Source organism: Puma concolor, chromosome B4, assembly GCF_028749965.1.
Source record: "Puma concolor isolate L17-30 chromosome B4, mPumCon1.1.hap2, whole genome shotgun sequence".
NCBI lineage: Eukaryota > Metazoa > Chordata > Mammalia > Carnivora > Felidae > Puma > Puma concolor.
This window is the reverse complement of record NC_141673.1, coordinates 13830977-13845936: the sequence shown is the minus strand read 5'-3', so window position 1 is coordinate 13845936 and position 14960 is coordinate 13830977. Positions and strand designations below refer to the sequence as shown.

Genomic DNA, 14960 nt, shown 5'->3' with positions numbered 1-14960 from the left:
CCCTGGTGGTCTGCTTCTGTGTGGTCTGGAGAATTGCTCCTCACAGCTCAAGCGGAGAGCCTGTGCCTCTGGCTTCTCCTAGCACCCTGCACCCAATCATGGCCATAGATCCTTTTCTGTTTAAACTCATGCATTCTCTTGTCTGTAACTGAACTCTAATACATGGAGTCCCATGGCTAATTACTGGCACAGCTGAGATCAAAACCCTGCTCTCTGTCCTTTCTTCTAGAGTATGCTGCCAGAGTCTCTCTCTGGCACTGTGTTCTTCAAAGAAGAAGGAGTTGAAAGTCCCATATTCTATTTTGAGAACATGCACTGGGAACATAATGTTTGTATCTCTTTGTCATCGCCTCCTTTGCCCACTTTCCCACGCGTGCAGTCATCCCCACCTGGGCTGGTTAGACCTCTGCTCATGGAACCAGACGCCATGAACACTTCCCAGGCAGCACGATGGTGACAATGATGAGCACATTTTTTTTTGGGGGGGGGGGGTGGTGTGGAACAGCTACTCGCTACTGGAACTGAATCAAATCAAGACAGTGTTTCTGAAAAGATTAAATTCAGTCTGGTAAATAGACATAGGTGTAGTCTACAGAGCTTCTCATATTTACCCGCATGAAGACAAAACCCAGACTCAGAGCTCAAAGATCTAGAAGTTTCAGCTCAGGCTAGATCCCAGTTTGTGCCATTTATCAAGCCTTTTTGAGCTCCAACACAACTGGCTTCCTTGCTGTGATCAACGTGTATTTGGTCTTTTTGTCCCCAGTTCTGGCACACACAGTGCCTAAAATCCCTTGGAATCTCTTATCATCCCAGAATGTCCTGTGTGTGCTAAGGAGAGGCGACCAGTGGCCGGGAACCCCTAGACAGCTTCAGGATGGGTACTGGTCACCACAGAAGGGAAGGCACAATTAGAGGGTGGGCTGCAGACAGAGTTAAACACCAGTGGCCAATGATTTCATCAATCATGCCTACATAATGAAGCCTCCATAAAACCCCCTACATGACAGGGTTCAGACAGCGTCTAGGCTGATGAACACATCAAGGGCCTGGCAAGACGGCATGCATAACCCCTGCCCCCTCCATAACTTGCCCTAATGCATCTCTTCCACTTCGGTCCTTTGATAATAAAACTGCAATACTAAGTAAAGCACTTTCCTGAATTCCAGAAGGGGTTATGGGAACCTCTGAATATACAGCTGGTTGGTCAAAACTTAGGTGGCAACCTGGGACTTGAGAATGGAGTACGAAGTAGGAACAGTCTGTTGGATGTGAAGCCCTTCCCCTGTGGGGTCCGTACTAACTCTGGATAGTTAGCATTAGAATGGAGTTTTAGGATATCCAGTTGTTGTCCCGAGATGGACAACTGGTGGGAAACCGCCTGCACCCCCATGTATTTGGAGTCAGAAGTGTTGCAGAAAAAGAACCATGCAGACTTCTTATCCCTCAAATAAGACAAACACATTCCTGCCACAGGACCTTTGCGCTTGCATTCCCTCTGGTTCAAATCTACATCTGTATAGTGTATACCTTCACTGCACTCTAGTGTCTACTCAAAAAGCCTTCCCTAACACCGTGCATACCCCAACTTTTCTTCTTATAGCATTTACATGATTCAATCTTAGATATCTATTTTTTCATTGACTTTTCCACCCAGAGAATTTTCCACTTCAGTATTCTTAGTGCCTATACTGGCAACTAGCACAGAGTAGGAGCTCATTTAACTATTAGGGGAGTGAATGCCTGTTTGCATGTTTAATGGGGACCCAAGTTCCTCACCTATACAAGAGGTCACAATGCTGACCTTGGACAACTGTCATAAATACTAACAGACCGGTTATGTGAAAATCCCTGACAGTGAGAACATGTGCCTAGCACGTGGTGAACATTAAAAAAAATTTTAAGATGTGGTTTTCACATTGTAACATCTTTGAAACCAAGAAGCCCCCAGCAGTAACAGGACCACACAGCAGCAGAAACATGACTGTCATCCCCAGCACATTCACAGAGCTTGCAGAACAGATCGGGGGGCCAGTGGCTTCAGTAGGAATCCTGGAGACCATGGAGGAGGGCAGTCTTTTAACCCCGTGAACCGGATGGTTGTGGGAAGGGAAGGGGCAGGAGGAGGTGGAGAATCAGATGTGTTAGCAACATTCTTGAAATCAGAGAAGCCAGGAGCAGGCCAGCTCCACAGAGCCGCAAAGTGGGCTCAAGTGTCTTCTTGATGGGATTCTTGCAGGAAACCTAACGTTCCCAATGGTGAGGAAGAGGGCACAGTGTAGCCAAAACACATCTGGCAAGGACATAGAGCTGAGAAAGGATTTTGAAGAGCGAGACTCCATGTAAAGAAGCTTTAGGAATGCGAGAACCAACATATTTGCCAATACTTTCCTTTTGACGTAGGCATGGCAGTAAAATATAATAAAAACCCATCTAATTAGGTCTAAAAGGGCCCTTTCAACAAGTACAAAAGAAAGATTCAGCAGGATAAGAAAGCATTGTGTCGCAGTTTAATTAAAAGCCTTTTTAAATTTTCTTGGCTTTATATAAAGAAACAGTGCATCTTACAATTGGCAGCATCTAGGTTTAGATGAAATGGAATTTGTTTGAAAAAAGAAAAAAAAAAAAGAACTAAGAAACAAGATTCCAAAGTACCCTTGACCCCAAATATTTCTCTGCTGGTTTATCCCCGGACTTAGTTTCTCCGTATTTAATCCCCATGTGTATTGTCAGGCCTGACGTACACTGAAGGTTCCCCTGGGGAAAAGCAGCAAATCTGTGTGTTTCTCAAGGACAGTGGTTCTCGGAGGGGTTGTTTCAGGACCAGCAGCATCAGTGTCATCTGGCAACTTGTTAGAAATGCACTTTCTTAGCCCCCACTCTCCCCCCCCCCCCCCGACCTACTAAATCAGAAACAGGGTGGGGGGTTGTTATAACACACCCTCCAGCTGATTCTGATTCATACCAGGGTTTGAAAATCACTGCTCTAGGAAAAACACCCAGTGCCATCAGCGTGAGCACTCAAGTTTAACTACTTATGCAAGTTGAACTAAAATGTCCTGGGGACTCATCGTGCACCAGGCACGGTGCTGGGGGCGGAATGCTGCCTCACAAAAAGAAGTACACGTGCAAATGACTAAGCAAAATGTAAAACAGAATGAAAGGATGGCTGAGGAAGGTGCCGTAAGTACCACACTCTGTTTCAGGGGATGGGGGATAAATTCTGACGCAGAAGTCCTGGTGGGCTTCCCAGAGGAGGTGGCAGTGGAGCCTAAATCTTCTAGGGGAAGATGGTTTGGGGCGAGTTTTCGAGGACACTCACCCTATGGAAGTGGGACAAGCAAAGGGCACAAGAAGATCCACGGCCCTGTGAGCATAAGGGGCCATCACTCAGACCTGCTCTAACAACCTGATGACTTCGACAGGCCTCCGTCCCCTTTTAAGCCCCCACCGTGGATTCCACTTGCGGCAAGCACCGCCATGTTGCCACCCCACAGCCCCGCTCCCTTTGCTGCTCAGGAACGGAACCCTGCTTACATTCAGGGGAGCAAAGCAGCCAGAAGAACACCACGGCTCACAGCCTCTGCAGCAGCGAAGCACGGCAGCAGGACCCCAGGACTACAGGCAGCTTGCCAGTGGCGACGTGTGCCCATTCTGGCAGCCTCTCCTGCCTCTTCTTGGCTGCCAGCCCACAACGAGGACACGGAGGCTCTGGCGCCATATTGGACGCGGAGGTGCCTCGGCCCACAGCGGAGGCTGGCAAAGCCAAAATACAGTGCTCTGGCAATGACACCGTTAAATTACCACACCAACCCACTGTCAACAGGCGGGCTGCCTGGGTGCAGGAGACAAGTAAACTTCCCTCGGGCTTAAGCCGCGGTTACTGGGGGCTGTTGTCGCATGCTGGGGCGCCTAACCGTCCCTGATTCACCCCTATGTCCACCAGCCGCCTCTCGGTCGCCACTCCAGGCACCCCCTCCGCACTGAACACCTTTGCACCAAGCCCCCGCGCTTCCTCTCCATCTACGCCCTTCTTCTTGAGAACATGACCACACGGCCATCCGACCTTCTAGCCTGACAGCAAAGGGGAGGCCTCATTTCCAAGCACCTTCACCCACAGCCCCCCCCAGACCCACATCACCCTCCACACACTCCCAGACCTGCGTCACTTCCCCCACCCCAAGACCTACATCACCCCCACACACACCCCCCCAGACCTACATCACCCCCCACACACACACACGCCCAAGACCTGCGTCACCCCCCCCACACACCCCCAGACCTGCATCCCCCTCCATCCCCCCGACCTGCACCACCCCCCCCACAGGCACACCCCAGACCTGAATCCCCCCAAACACACCCCCCCAAGACCTGCATCCCCCTCCACCCCCCAGACCTGCACCACCCCCCCACAGGCACACCCCAGACCTGCATCCCCCCCAAACACACCCCCCAGACCTGCATCAACCTCTATACCCCCCAGACCTGCATCACCCCCAACACACCCCCCAGACCTGCATCAACCTCCATACCCCCCAGACGTGCATCCCCCCCACAGACATACCCCAGACCTGCATCCCCCCAAACACACCCCCCAGACCTGCACCACCCCCCCACAGACACACCCCAGACCTGCATCCCCCCCAAACACACCCTCCAGACCTGCATCACCCTCCATACCCCCCAGACCTGCATTCCCCCTCCATCCCCCAGACCTGCCTCACCCCCCCACCCCCAGACCTGCCTCACCCCCCCAAACCTGCATCCCCCCACACCCCCCCAGACCTGCATCCCCCTCCACCCCCCAGACCTGCACCACCCCCCCACAGGCACACCCCAGACCTGCATCCCCCCCAAACACACCCCCCAGACCTGCATCAACCTCTATACCCCCCAGACCTGCATCACCCCCAACACACCCCCCAGACCTGCATCACCCTCCATACCCCCCAGACGTGCATCCCCCCCACAGACACACCCCAGACCTGCATCACCCCCAACACACCCCCCAGACCTGCATCCCCCCCAAACACACCCTCCAGACCTGCATCACCCTCCATACTCCCCAGACCTGCATTCCCCCTCCATCCCCCAGACCTGCCTCACCCCCCAACCCCCAGACCTGCATCACCCCCCCACACCTGCATCCCCCCCACCTCCCCCCCCCAAGACCTGCATCCCCCCCCCACACCCTCCCAGACCTGCTTCCCCCCAACACCCTCCCTGCCCAGTGAGAGGTAGGTACTGACCACATCAGTGTCACCTGGGAGACTGAGGAAAGCAGTCTCTCAGGCTCACCCCAGGCCTCTGGACCAGAGTCTGTATCAACCACATCCCAGGAAATCTGTGTGCCTACTACAGCTCGACAGACACTACTGTCCACCTCAACACAGTCACCTCTAGCTGCTCACCTCCTGACCACAGAGCAGGAGATCCGTTCTCCGGCTACATCCTCCTGTCCTTCCGGGACTCTCTGCCAGCCAGCCTTCCCTACAGCAGCTTTCAAAGCAACCTACACTGCCCTGAAGTGCTTGCTACTCACTCTTCCCTGAACACAATAATTACTTTCACACTTCCCTGCTTCTGGTTTCCTTATTCCCTCTGCCTGGACTGCCCTTCACAATCCCAGACTACCTGTGGATTTCCCACTCACCTTTTAGGGCACTGCCAGCTTAGATGTCTCCTCCCCTCCAGACCATGAGCATTTTGGGGAGAGGGGCTGAGCTGGGCTTTCTCTGTCAGCAAGGTGGGCAGGAGAACGCTCCGGAGCCCACATCATTCACCAGACTGTGACCCTGAACGTGGACAGCAACCTCTCTCTGCCTCAGTTTCTTCCTCTGTAACTCTGATAATAGGACCTGTGTTTCATAGGGTAGCTCTAAGAAAGTCAAGGAAGTGATAAAAATTAAAGCACCTGGGAGAATGCTTGGCACATAGTAACCACTTAATAAATGCAAGACATTCATTCTGTGTAGCAAGACCTAGCATGGGAGCAGACACACAGGGGGCACTCCGTATACATTTACTGATTTTTCCAGATTGGCTTCGGTGCCTTAATTTTTCCTGGGCTCATGAGTCCACCCCACCCATTCTTCTGCACAGCCCAGCAAAAAACCAGCATCCAGCCCCCAACAGGGACATTATTTAGATGAAAGAACATTTTCCGCAGCCATCCCAGTCCTCAGAGCCTCGCCAAGAAATAGAAAAGAAAAGCAATATAAATGTTAATAGGAAATTGTCTATTCGCTTTTACTGAGGCTAATCTACTGCAGCCCAACAAAGAGGGAATTAGGCAGCTGAAGAAACAGGAAAACATGGGACCTTGACCTGCTGAAGCCCAAGGGACTACAGTTCCCAGGAGGAAACGATTCCAGGCCAATGAGGTCGTGTGGACATCAGGGCAAAGGGCTTCCCCTTTGAATATCTCCATGATGGGTGGCGTGGTTCCTGCCCTGGCTCCCACTTTCCTGGGCACCCATCAACCTGCACCTACGAAGTGTGGCCATTGGTCCACATGGTAGAGATAGGAAGACAGTGACAATGCAGTCCCTGTCCCCAAGGACTGCTGGGACAGGCTGACAAATAAACCTACATTATCATACAGTGTGGCAATGCTAGTAATGGGTTTAAGGTGTCAGATAAGGAGAGGCATGTACGAGATCAACAGGGCAGGAGATGGAAGAGGACCAAAGAAATCTTCTAGAGAAGCCTCAGGGGTGGGTTCTGAAGGATGAGCAGGAATGAACCTCATGAAGGAGGCAGGCAAAGATGTCCCAAGCATCAAGAACACTCAACACAGAGACCAGGGAACCACACTGGGTTAAGCTACATAACAGTCCCCCAAAGATGCCCAAGTCCTAATTCCTGGCCCTTGTAAATGTTACATCATAAGGCAAAAGAGACTTTGCAGGTATGATTAAAGATTTCGAGATGGGGAGATGATGCTGAATTATCTGGGTGAGCCCAGTACAATCGCAAGGTCTTTAAGACACATGCGGGAACTGTCGGCATCGGAGGAAAAGTCAGTGCGACACGGAGGCAGAGACTGGAGCGAAACACTTTGCAGACGGAGGAACACGTCACAAGCCAAGGAATATGTGCAACCACTTGAAGCCGAGAAAAAGCAAAGGAACGGATTGTCCCCTCAGGGCCTCCACGAGCAACCAGCCTTGCCGACTCCCTGACTTGAGCCCAGAGGGACGGATGTTGGACTTCTGACCTCTAGGAGTCTGAAAGAATCTGTCTGCATTGTTGGAAACCGCTAAGTTTGTGCTAATTCGTCAAAGGAGCAACAGGAAATTAATACGCACATCTTCGGGAACGTTCAAGAAAAAGGACCAAAAAATGAACCGAGGAGGCAGCCATGGGCCAAACTGCGAAAGGATTTGTACACGAGGCTGAGTTTCCATTTTGTCCTCAACACGGAGCTGCTGCTAAACGATATTAAGCAGAGGGATGATATAATAAGATTGCCCGTGCTAAAGCACTGAATCGTCACATTTTTCGATCTTAAATCTCGGGAATTACCACATGTCTAATTCTCCATTTTATTGACTCATTTCTTTTATCATGGTCTATAATGACATTATGAAAAAGAAGGAATAACGTACTAGAATATGTAACTCTAGTGCCAGCCGCCCCCCCCCCCCCCCCACCGCAAGGCCATTTTTTGTGTTTTTTGATGACACCCACCTGTATTGGTAGGACCCTCATCAGGGAGGAGTATGCATGGGCGGACAGCTGGACAGGACCAGGGATTGAGAGCCCCCCCCGCCCCCCCCCCAAAACTCCTGGATGGATGATTGCCATGTGCATAAAAAGAAAGACCACATTCAAATCCAGCCCCGCTCCCCACCTCCAGGAAGCAGAAAGACTGCCAACGCGTCCTGAGCGCTCACTGGGGCCAAAAGCTTTGTGAACATTTCCTTTGCCGAGGCCCCCAACGATCCTCTGAGGAAGAATGATAACCACCCTTCTGGGCGGGACTCTAAGTGCCGGGAGGGGGGGTGGGGGCTGAGTGTCCAGTGACTGAGAGCCATCCCCCAAGAACTGTTGTCACCAGGCACCCAGTACTAGAGAAATCCAAGCAGAGGAGATGATCCGTCTGCCCACACACCCCAGAAATCTCTTCAAGTCTCTGTCTGCACACAGAAAGGCCTTGAAATGTGAAATTGCAGCCAGCCTCCAGGCTCCGTGGCCTCCCCACCCGCCGTGTGCATCACATCCTCCACCCACGGGCACTTCCTTCAGGTCCTCTGTCGGCTGCGCCCTTTGCCGGATGTCACTCGTTGCCAAAGGGACTGCTTAGGCGGCATCTCGGCAGCCCCGGATCTGAACAAGCTGGCTTTGCTCTGGCACTGCCACCAGACCCCTGAGGCCACGGGCCAGGCGCTGCAGAGGTGGCCACGGAGTGCCTCGGCTGGGACCAAAGCAGGGGACCCACAGAGAAGGGTGCTCCGCAGACCGCAGAACTGACTTCAAAAACACCCTAGCCCTCTCTGGGCTTCGGTGAAAACAGCGGCCTGTTGCCTTCCCCGTCGGGACATCCCACAGACCGGAAGCCGTGCACACTTCCCACGCTTCTGACACGCTCCGTGGCCGTAGCGGGCTCTGCGGCGTTAAAACGCCAAAAAAGGGCTGACGACGTCGGGCACGTGCAGCGTTTTCAATTTGGAGCTATTTTAAACAGCACTGCTATGAACCGCTCTGACAGGCTCCACTCTTCCCCGCTCCCCCTTTTCTTTTGGGATCTATATTTGGGGACAGTACATTCCTAAGAATAGAATCACTGAGTTAAAGGGTAAAAGCACAATTTATAGTTCCTATGGTGAACTGGCAGTTTACTCCCCAGAAAGAGCGATGTCGGTATTGCTCCGACAGCCGCTGACTGAGCCCTGACTTAATCCCAGCACTGAGATGGGCACCTCCCTTCCATGCTCTCTCTTCAGGATCGAACGGCGCTCGGTTAGCCCCATTTCGTTGATGAGGACACTGAGGTCATGTAAAGTAAAGCAAGCTGCCTCAATACACTATGAGTATTTCAAGTTATTTTGAGACAGGGCTGGGAGAAGAAAGTCAAGTCCCTGGATCTCCCAGTTCTGCTGTATCTGCTGAATTATTCAGATCTTTGAATTATCCCACACTGCGACAATAGCTTTCACTTATTACGATAACCAAGAGCAGGGACTAGACTGGGTACCTTCTCTGTTATGGAAGCCAGCACATCCACCCCAGGCAAAGGTCAGCGAGTCAATCTCAATAAGGAAAACCCCAGCGAGGATAGCACCTACTACTGAATGCTCCCTGTGTGTAAGTCATTGTACAAAGTACTTTACATTCGCGTATTAACTCTAAAGACCTGAGTTAGGCATTAATATGCCCAGTTTATAGATAAAAGGAATAAAGCTCAGGAAAGTGACTTCCCTCAACAGTTCCACAGATTATAAATCCATCCATCAATAAATGGATTTGAACACAGGGCGGTCTCCAAAACCTAAGCAGTTTGTTGCAAGGCTAGACTGCTCCTAGCCGTTACCACCAGCAGGTGGGTGGTGAGGAAGGAGGTTTCTAAAGACGGTAGTGAGAAAAATCAGCATTCCATTTTGGTCCATCTTCTCTGCGATGTGCCGGCTGTGTAGTTTGATGAGGGTGGCGTTTATTTCAACGCCATCCGCCCAGCTGCATACAAATGCACATCCTTCTCTCCTGAGGGCTGCTTCCCATTATACGAACGAGGACCACAGGATCAGCCCACATCCCACAGAGGCCTTCAGTGGACCCCTCCAATGGCTAAGAGGGGCCTTCTTGTGAGAGCCTTCGAGAAAACATGAAGGTTCCTCTCAGTCTCTACTGTGCAGTGCAGATGGAACAGAAGGGTGACAGTTCCTAGAAAGCAGAAGGAGCTCCCTGTAAGGCCAAGAGCGTCCAAGATGGGAAAGAAGTTGCAGGTTCAAGTCCCAGCTCCGCCAGGAGTGACCTGGGGCGAGACAGTCTTGACCTTGCAAACACTGATAAATCAGACAAATAACTTGATGGAATTTCAGACTCCCCTCTGGTGGGGGGGGGGGGTGTGGGGGTGGGTAGGGTGGATTCTGGTAAAGACCGACTGAACAGCTTTAAAGAAAGGAAAAGATTCAGCAAATCAAGACCAGGCACCTGGGTCCCAGATCATTTGCACAGCTAACCTACCATCTCACAAGTCCTTTGCCTCAAAAATGCAGACAGAAACTTACGGGCTGGCTCCTCTCTGCCCTAAGGCAGTGGCCATCATAGACTCTTTTCAGATACCACGCCAGCTCACATCTTGGGAATATTGCAGGTTGAAAGCAGCCTGAAAAAGAAATCATTACCTCCATCCTCAAGTGAGAATGCTATCATCTCAGGAGATCCAGAACTGACACACGAGACCAATGCCAGCCGAATAATGTTATGACTAATGGGACAAAAACAGGAGGCAGGAAAGGAAAAGCCCACACCGGCTTCCCTTCCTCACTGTCCCGACACGAGAAGGATGTGTCTTTTTCCTGGTCATCCTGCCCGTTGCTAAAGGGAGACCTCCCAGGACCGCACTTGTCCTCTGGCACAAACAGTCTGACCATTTTATTATACATCCATCAGTGAAATACAGAGAATGCCCAGGGGAGAATGAAAAGCAGTCAAGCTACACATAACAAAATTCACCAAGTCAAGTTCGGCTTGCCAGAGTTGCTCTTTTCATTGTAACTTAGGAAGTCTCCAGGTGCTAACAGCTGGAAATGGTTCTAGGGCTCCTCTTGCTGGGGTTTATGGCTGCATTTTCAGTCCACAGCCAAGGTTTTCCAAGCACGCAGGACGCCAGGCACGTATCCATCATTCGCCCTCCTTTCTCCAATTGCTCTGGCTTCCCAGCCAGCCTTACTCTCTGCTCCCAGTTCTTTGGAATCAAAGGAACTTAAAAAAAAAAAAATCAAGCTGCTTTGGGAAAAAAAGTGTCAAATTGTAAATTCCCTACTTGGCCCTGTCTACCTGCAAAGACACAGAAAATTCTAGAAGTGAAAGGAGAGGACTGTTGTTTCCCTTTTTAGTTTCCAGATGGAGCTGCCTCCCACTGGCTACCCACACACTCAAGTGGCTGATGTCACTATTGGGATTTTAGTAGTACTGTGCGGGCCCTAGGGCTAGTACACCCCCCCACCCCCACCCCCCGCTAAAAATCCACCAGAGTTAGCACATCTGAGAAAGCCAGAGATAGAAACAAGGGAACCATGTGTATACCTGGCTCTGGAAATGTCCACAGAAGCACCAAACAGAGACCAGCAAATGGACTGAACATCAGTCTTAGAGAGGCAGACACACCTGAGCGGGCTGACAGAAGTCTGGGTGCTGAGAATAATGCAGCCCCAAATACCACCCCCACCCCCTGGACCTTCAGGAGAACCTCCTTGGGCCATTTCCTAGGAGGAATGGCTCAAAACTCACCAACCACACTGCATGGTCTGGAGGAGACAAAAGCACTTTCGACTGAGCCTGGCACTGTGGTGTGAGTAGCCTCCACAGACTGGAGAGAAGTTGTCGGCACCCAATGGGGCTGCTATTTGAGAAAGAAAGTAGTTAGCACGACTGTGCACCAGGCACTGAGTCCACCTACCGAGAAGGTGGAGACACGGATGCGGACTCAAAGCTGAATCCCTTTTACTCGGTCCAGCCAGGGTTCTGCCACGTGGCGCACCATGTAAGCTAGACATCGCACGCCTTCTTGAGCCACAGTGCCTCTCTTCTGGTGACTGTCACCGTCTTAGGTTACTAATGCTGCCGTAACAGAGAACTGCAGACTGGGGGTGCTTAAACAACAGCAATGTATGTATGTTCTCACATTTCTGGAAGCTGGAAGTTCCCAGATCAAGGTGTCAACAGGGATGATTTCTTTTCAGGCCTCTCTCCTTGGCTTATGAGTGGCTGTCTTCCCCTGTTGTCTCCATATGGTCTTTCCTGTGTGTCTGTGTCCTCATCTCCTCTTCTTAAAAGGACACCGGTAACACTGGATTAGGGCCACCCATGAGATCTCATTTTACCTTAATTAACTCTTTAAAGACTCTATCTCCAAATACTGTCACTTCCTGGGTAGGAGTTCTTAAGCCTATGCATTTTGAAAGGAACAAAATTCAACCCATAACAGTCATTACCACTGAGGAACGGGACACACACAGCAAGGGTAAGCAGCTTACCAGAGGGTCACAGATCTAAACAGAGTGACAGTGGAGCCTGTACCTAAGGTCTAACTTTATCCCAAGGAGTCATTCGCATCGAGCATGCCAAGACTGCTCTAGGATTAAAACTGGCATTTTTGTGGTTGTTGAGCCAGCAACTGCCTGTCGTCATGACTCATTCTCCTCTGCTCAGGGTTGTCGAGACACCATGGTTGTGTAGAGCTACCCATTCCCCATGGCAGTGCACCAATTTTTAAAAACCTTCATTACGAGCCACTCAACTGTGGGATCACAACCCTCAGTAGCCCCCATGTGATTGATGCCTGCTCTCCAAATTGGATTTCATGCTTCCTCAGAGCCTTTTGATGGTACCTCGTGGAAAACCTTGCACATAGTTTCCTGATCAATATTTCTGCTGAATGCATGAACGTATGTATGAATGGATGGAGTGGTCAAGGTAACCTCAAAAGAGCCTTCCCAGTTTTAATTAAGTTTCATGATTCTGTTCTAGGAGGTAACACACTGGGACAGCTGTTTGACAGCTGAGGATTACATCAGGTCCAAAACCGTTTCTTTCTTCTATAAAGTGTGTCTTCCTCCCACCCAGCCAGTGGATCAGGGCAGCAGCACCCATGGAAACAATGCAGTGATAAGCTGCCACTGAAAATAATGGCCTTTGTTCAGGTACAGAATGATGGAAAACCCCAGGACCAATTAAACTTTGCCCTTAGAATTAATCCCAACACTACTTTGATGTACTTTCTTCTCTTGCCAGACACTTGTTAGGTGGAAAAAAGAAGGAAAGCTTCACTATCGCCATCTGACTGTACTGTCTCTGTTTCCTTTCTGGAAAAGGCCATTGTCATTCAACCAATGTCTGTTTGAGTAGCCCTATATGCAAAGAATTACCATGGGCAGTTCCCAAAGAAGCAGAAGACAATAGCTCATGAAGCAAGGCGTTTATAAGAATTCAAGGAGATAAAAAAAAATTCAAGAATGCAGAACAATGCAATATAAATTGTATTAAAATGTGTTAAGTCTTTGAGGAATACCAGTAACAAGTGTAAGTCTAGGAGTTTAAATAAAGGATTCTAAGAAGAAAAGAGACAGTAAATCAAAGCATCAAATGGGAGACTAAAACTGTAAATCTTGACCTTGGCCCTAAAAAATGGCTAGTTCTGGGTCTAATGGATGCCCATGGATAGAACTGTCTAGGTATTGAGCAAGCTAAGAAGAACAGTGGCAAAAATTGGAGGTCCAGGAGCTGTACCATCTGCCAAAGGGCAGGTTGACTCCAGAGAGCTTTAACCACTCCCACTACCCTGTTCAACAACCATGTCAACCATGTTGGGTGAAGAACAAGATGGCAGATGCAACTTGGTAGGGAAGCCAAGAACCTGGATGCCAGGCCTACCACTGGACATGAATGGCTCTGGACCACTAAGGATGCTGCCTCAGTTGGAGAAATGGTTCTTCCCTGAACATCCGAGCAGTCTTGAGGCAGGCAGGATCAGATGGGTCTTGGGAGGAGGCCCTCAAGGAGAAGAGTGCAAGAGGGGAGTGTTCACTGAGACCAGAGACCCAGAAGTTATGAGCACGCCAGAATGAGAGGTCTAGCCACTGGGCAACTAGATGAGCCACACACTCCACTCCATCATCAACAGGAAATTCCCAGGAGATCAACTTGGCTCCATAGTCAAGACACAGAAAGGAACAGGTAGAGAACTAGAGGAAACCAAGAATGGTTAGAGCCACAGCGGTTAAGAGAGAAGGATGGAGAGTAAGTGTGCATACACACACATGGGTATCATGCATCCTACTGAGGCCAGCAAGAAAAGCTACTAACATAACCCAGTCTTTATAAAAACAAAGTAAAAGCAACAAGGCGAAAAAGAGCCAGTTACCTTGGCCCCCTCATTCCTCACCAGCCTTTACCTAAGTCAAGTTTAAATTCTGTTCCTATGGCACCAACTCTACCACCTTCAGGAATCTGCCTTGTACAACAGGTATACTCGCAGGTGGTATATCTTAAATATCTATGGTGCCAATGACAGCCACTTGTTCACAGCCACAAACTGCCTACCCCCATAGCTAATTTGTTTTTGTTTGTCCTCAAAATCTCCCCTTTATGAACCTCTTCATGTAGAAAGCAAAACCACATCACTTGAGGGCTAAGATTTGCTAAGAAGCTCAAAGCTTCATTTCATATCTATTTTCTTATAATTAATCAGGATCAGTTTTATTTAAAAAGCAGGCGAGGGATAGATATATCTACAGACCAGGGAAAATGGATACGGCTTGGAGAACGATTATATATAATCGTCCCAGAAGGTTTAGCTGTTCAGATGATCGTTAAAGAAATGGATGAAGTTGGTTTTTAAAAAGGTTCCAGCTCCCTGTCTTCCCTGAATCAGATAAAGAAAAAATGAGGAGGCCTCTTCCACGTCTTTCTGGAACCACATTAAAATGTATCCCCAAACAGCCCTTCACGGAGAGCCGCCCCACCTCTGCCATGCCTCTACTATGGGAATGCAGGGCACCACCCCTGGATGTTGGAAGCACATTAGTTACAGCTTACTGTTCATTTATATTGTGGTGTTGGTGGTTTATTTTTAAACACACCAGCCAGCACACATGGCTGGGCCCAGTAAAGCAGGTTGGCATTGTATTAATGTGAGAGTTCCTTAATTATCTAAGTGATGGTTTTGTTTTAGGCTACCCCCCCCCCCCCCGCCCCAGGTGCAAATTTCCTGTCATAAATGGTAAATTTGTGTA

At 49.9% G+C, this 14960-nt stretch overlaps 1 protein-coding gene and 1 non-coding gene across 2 annotated transcripts in view; both read right to left on the bottom strand.

The window, feature by feature from the left end:
- Window positions 1-14960, bottom strand: part of LARGE1 (LARGE xylosyl- and glucuronyltransferase 1) — a 548933-nt gene that overhangs the window by 343634 nt on the left and 190339 nt on the right. The window lies entirely within an intron of this gene.
- LOC112863968 (small nucleolar RNA SNORA76) lies at window positions 8277-8414 on the bottom strand. Its single transcript, XR_003223914.1, has one exon. It is a non-coding gene; the product is annotated as a small nucleolar RNA SNORA76 (small nucleolar RNA).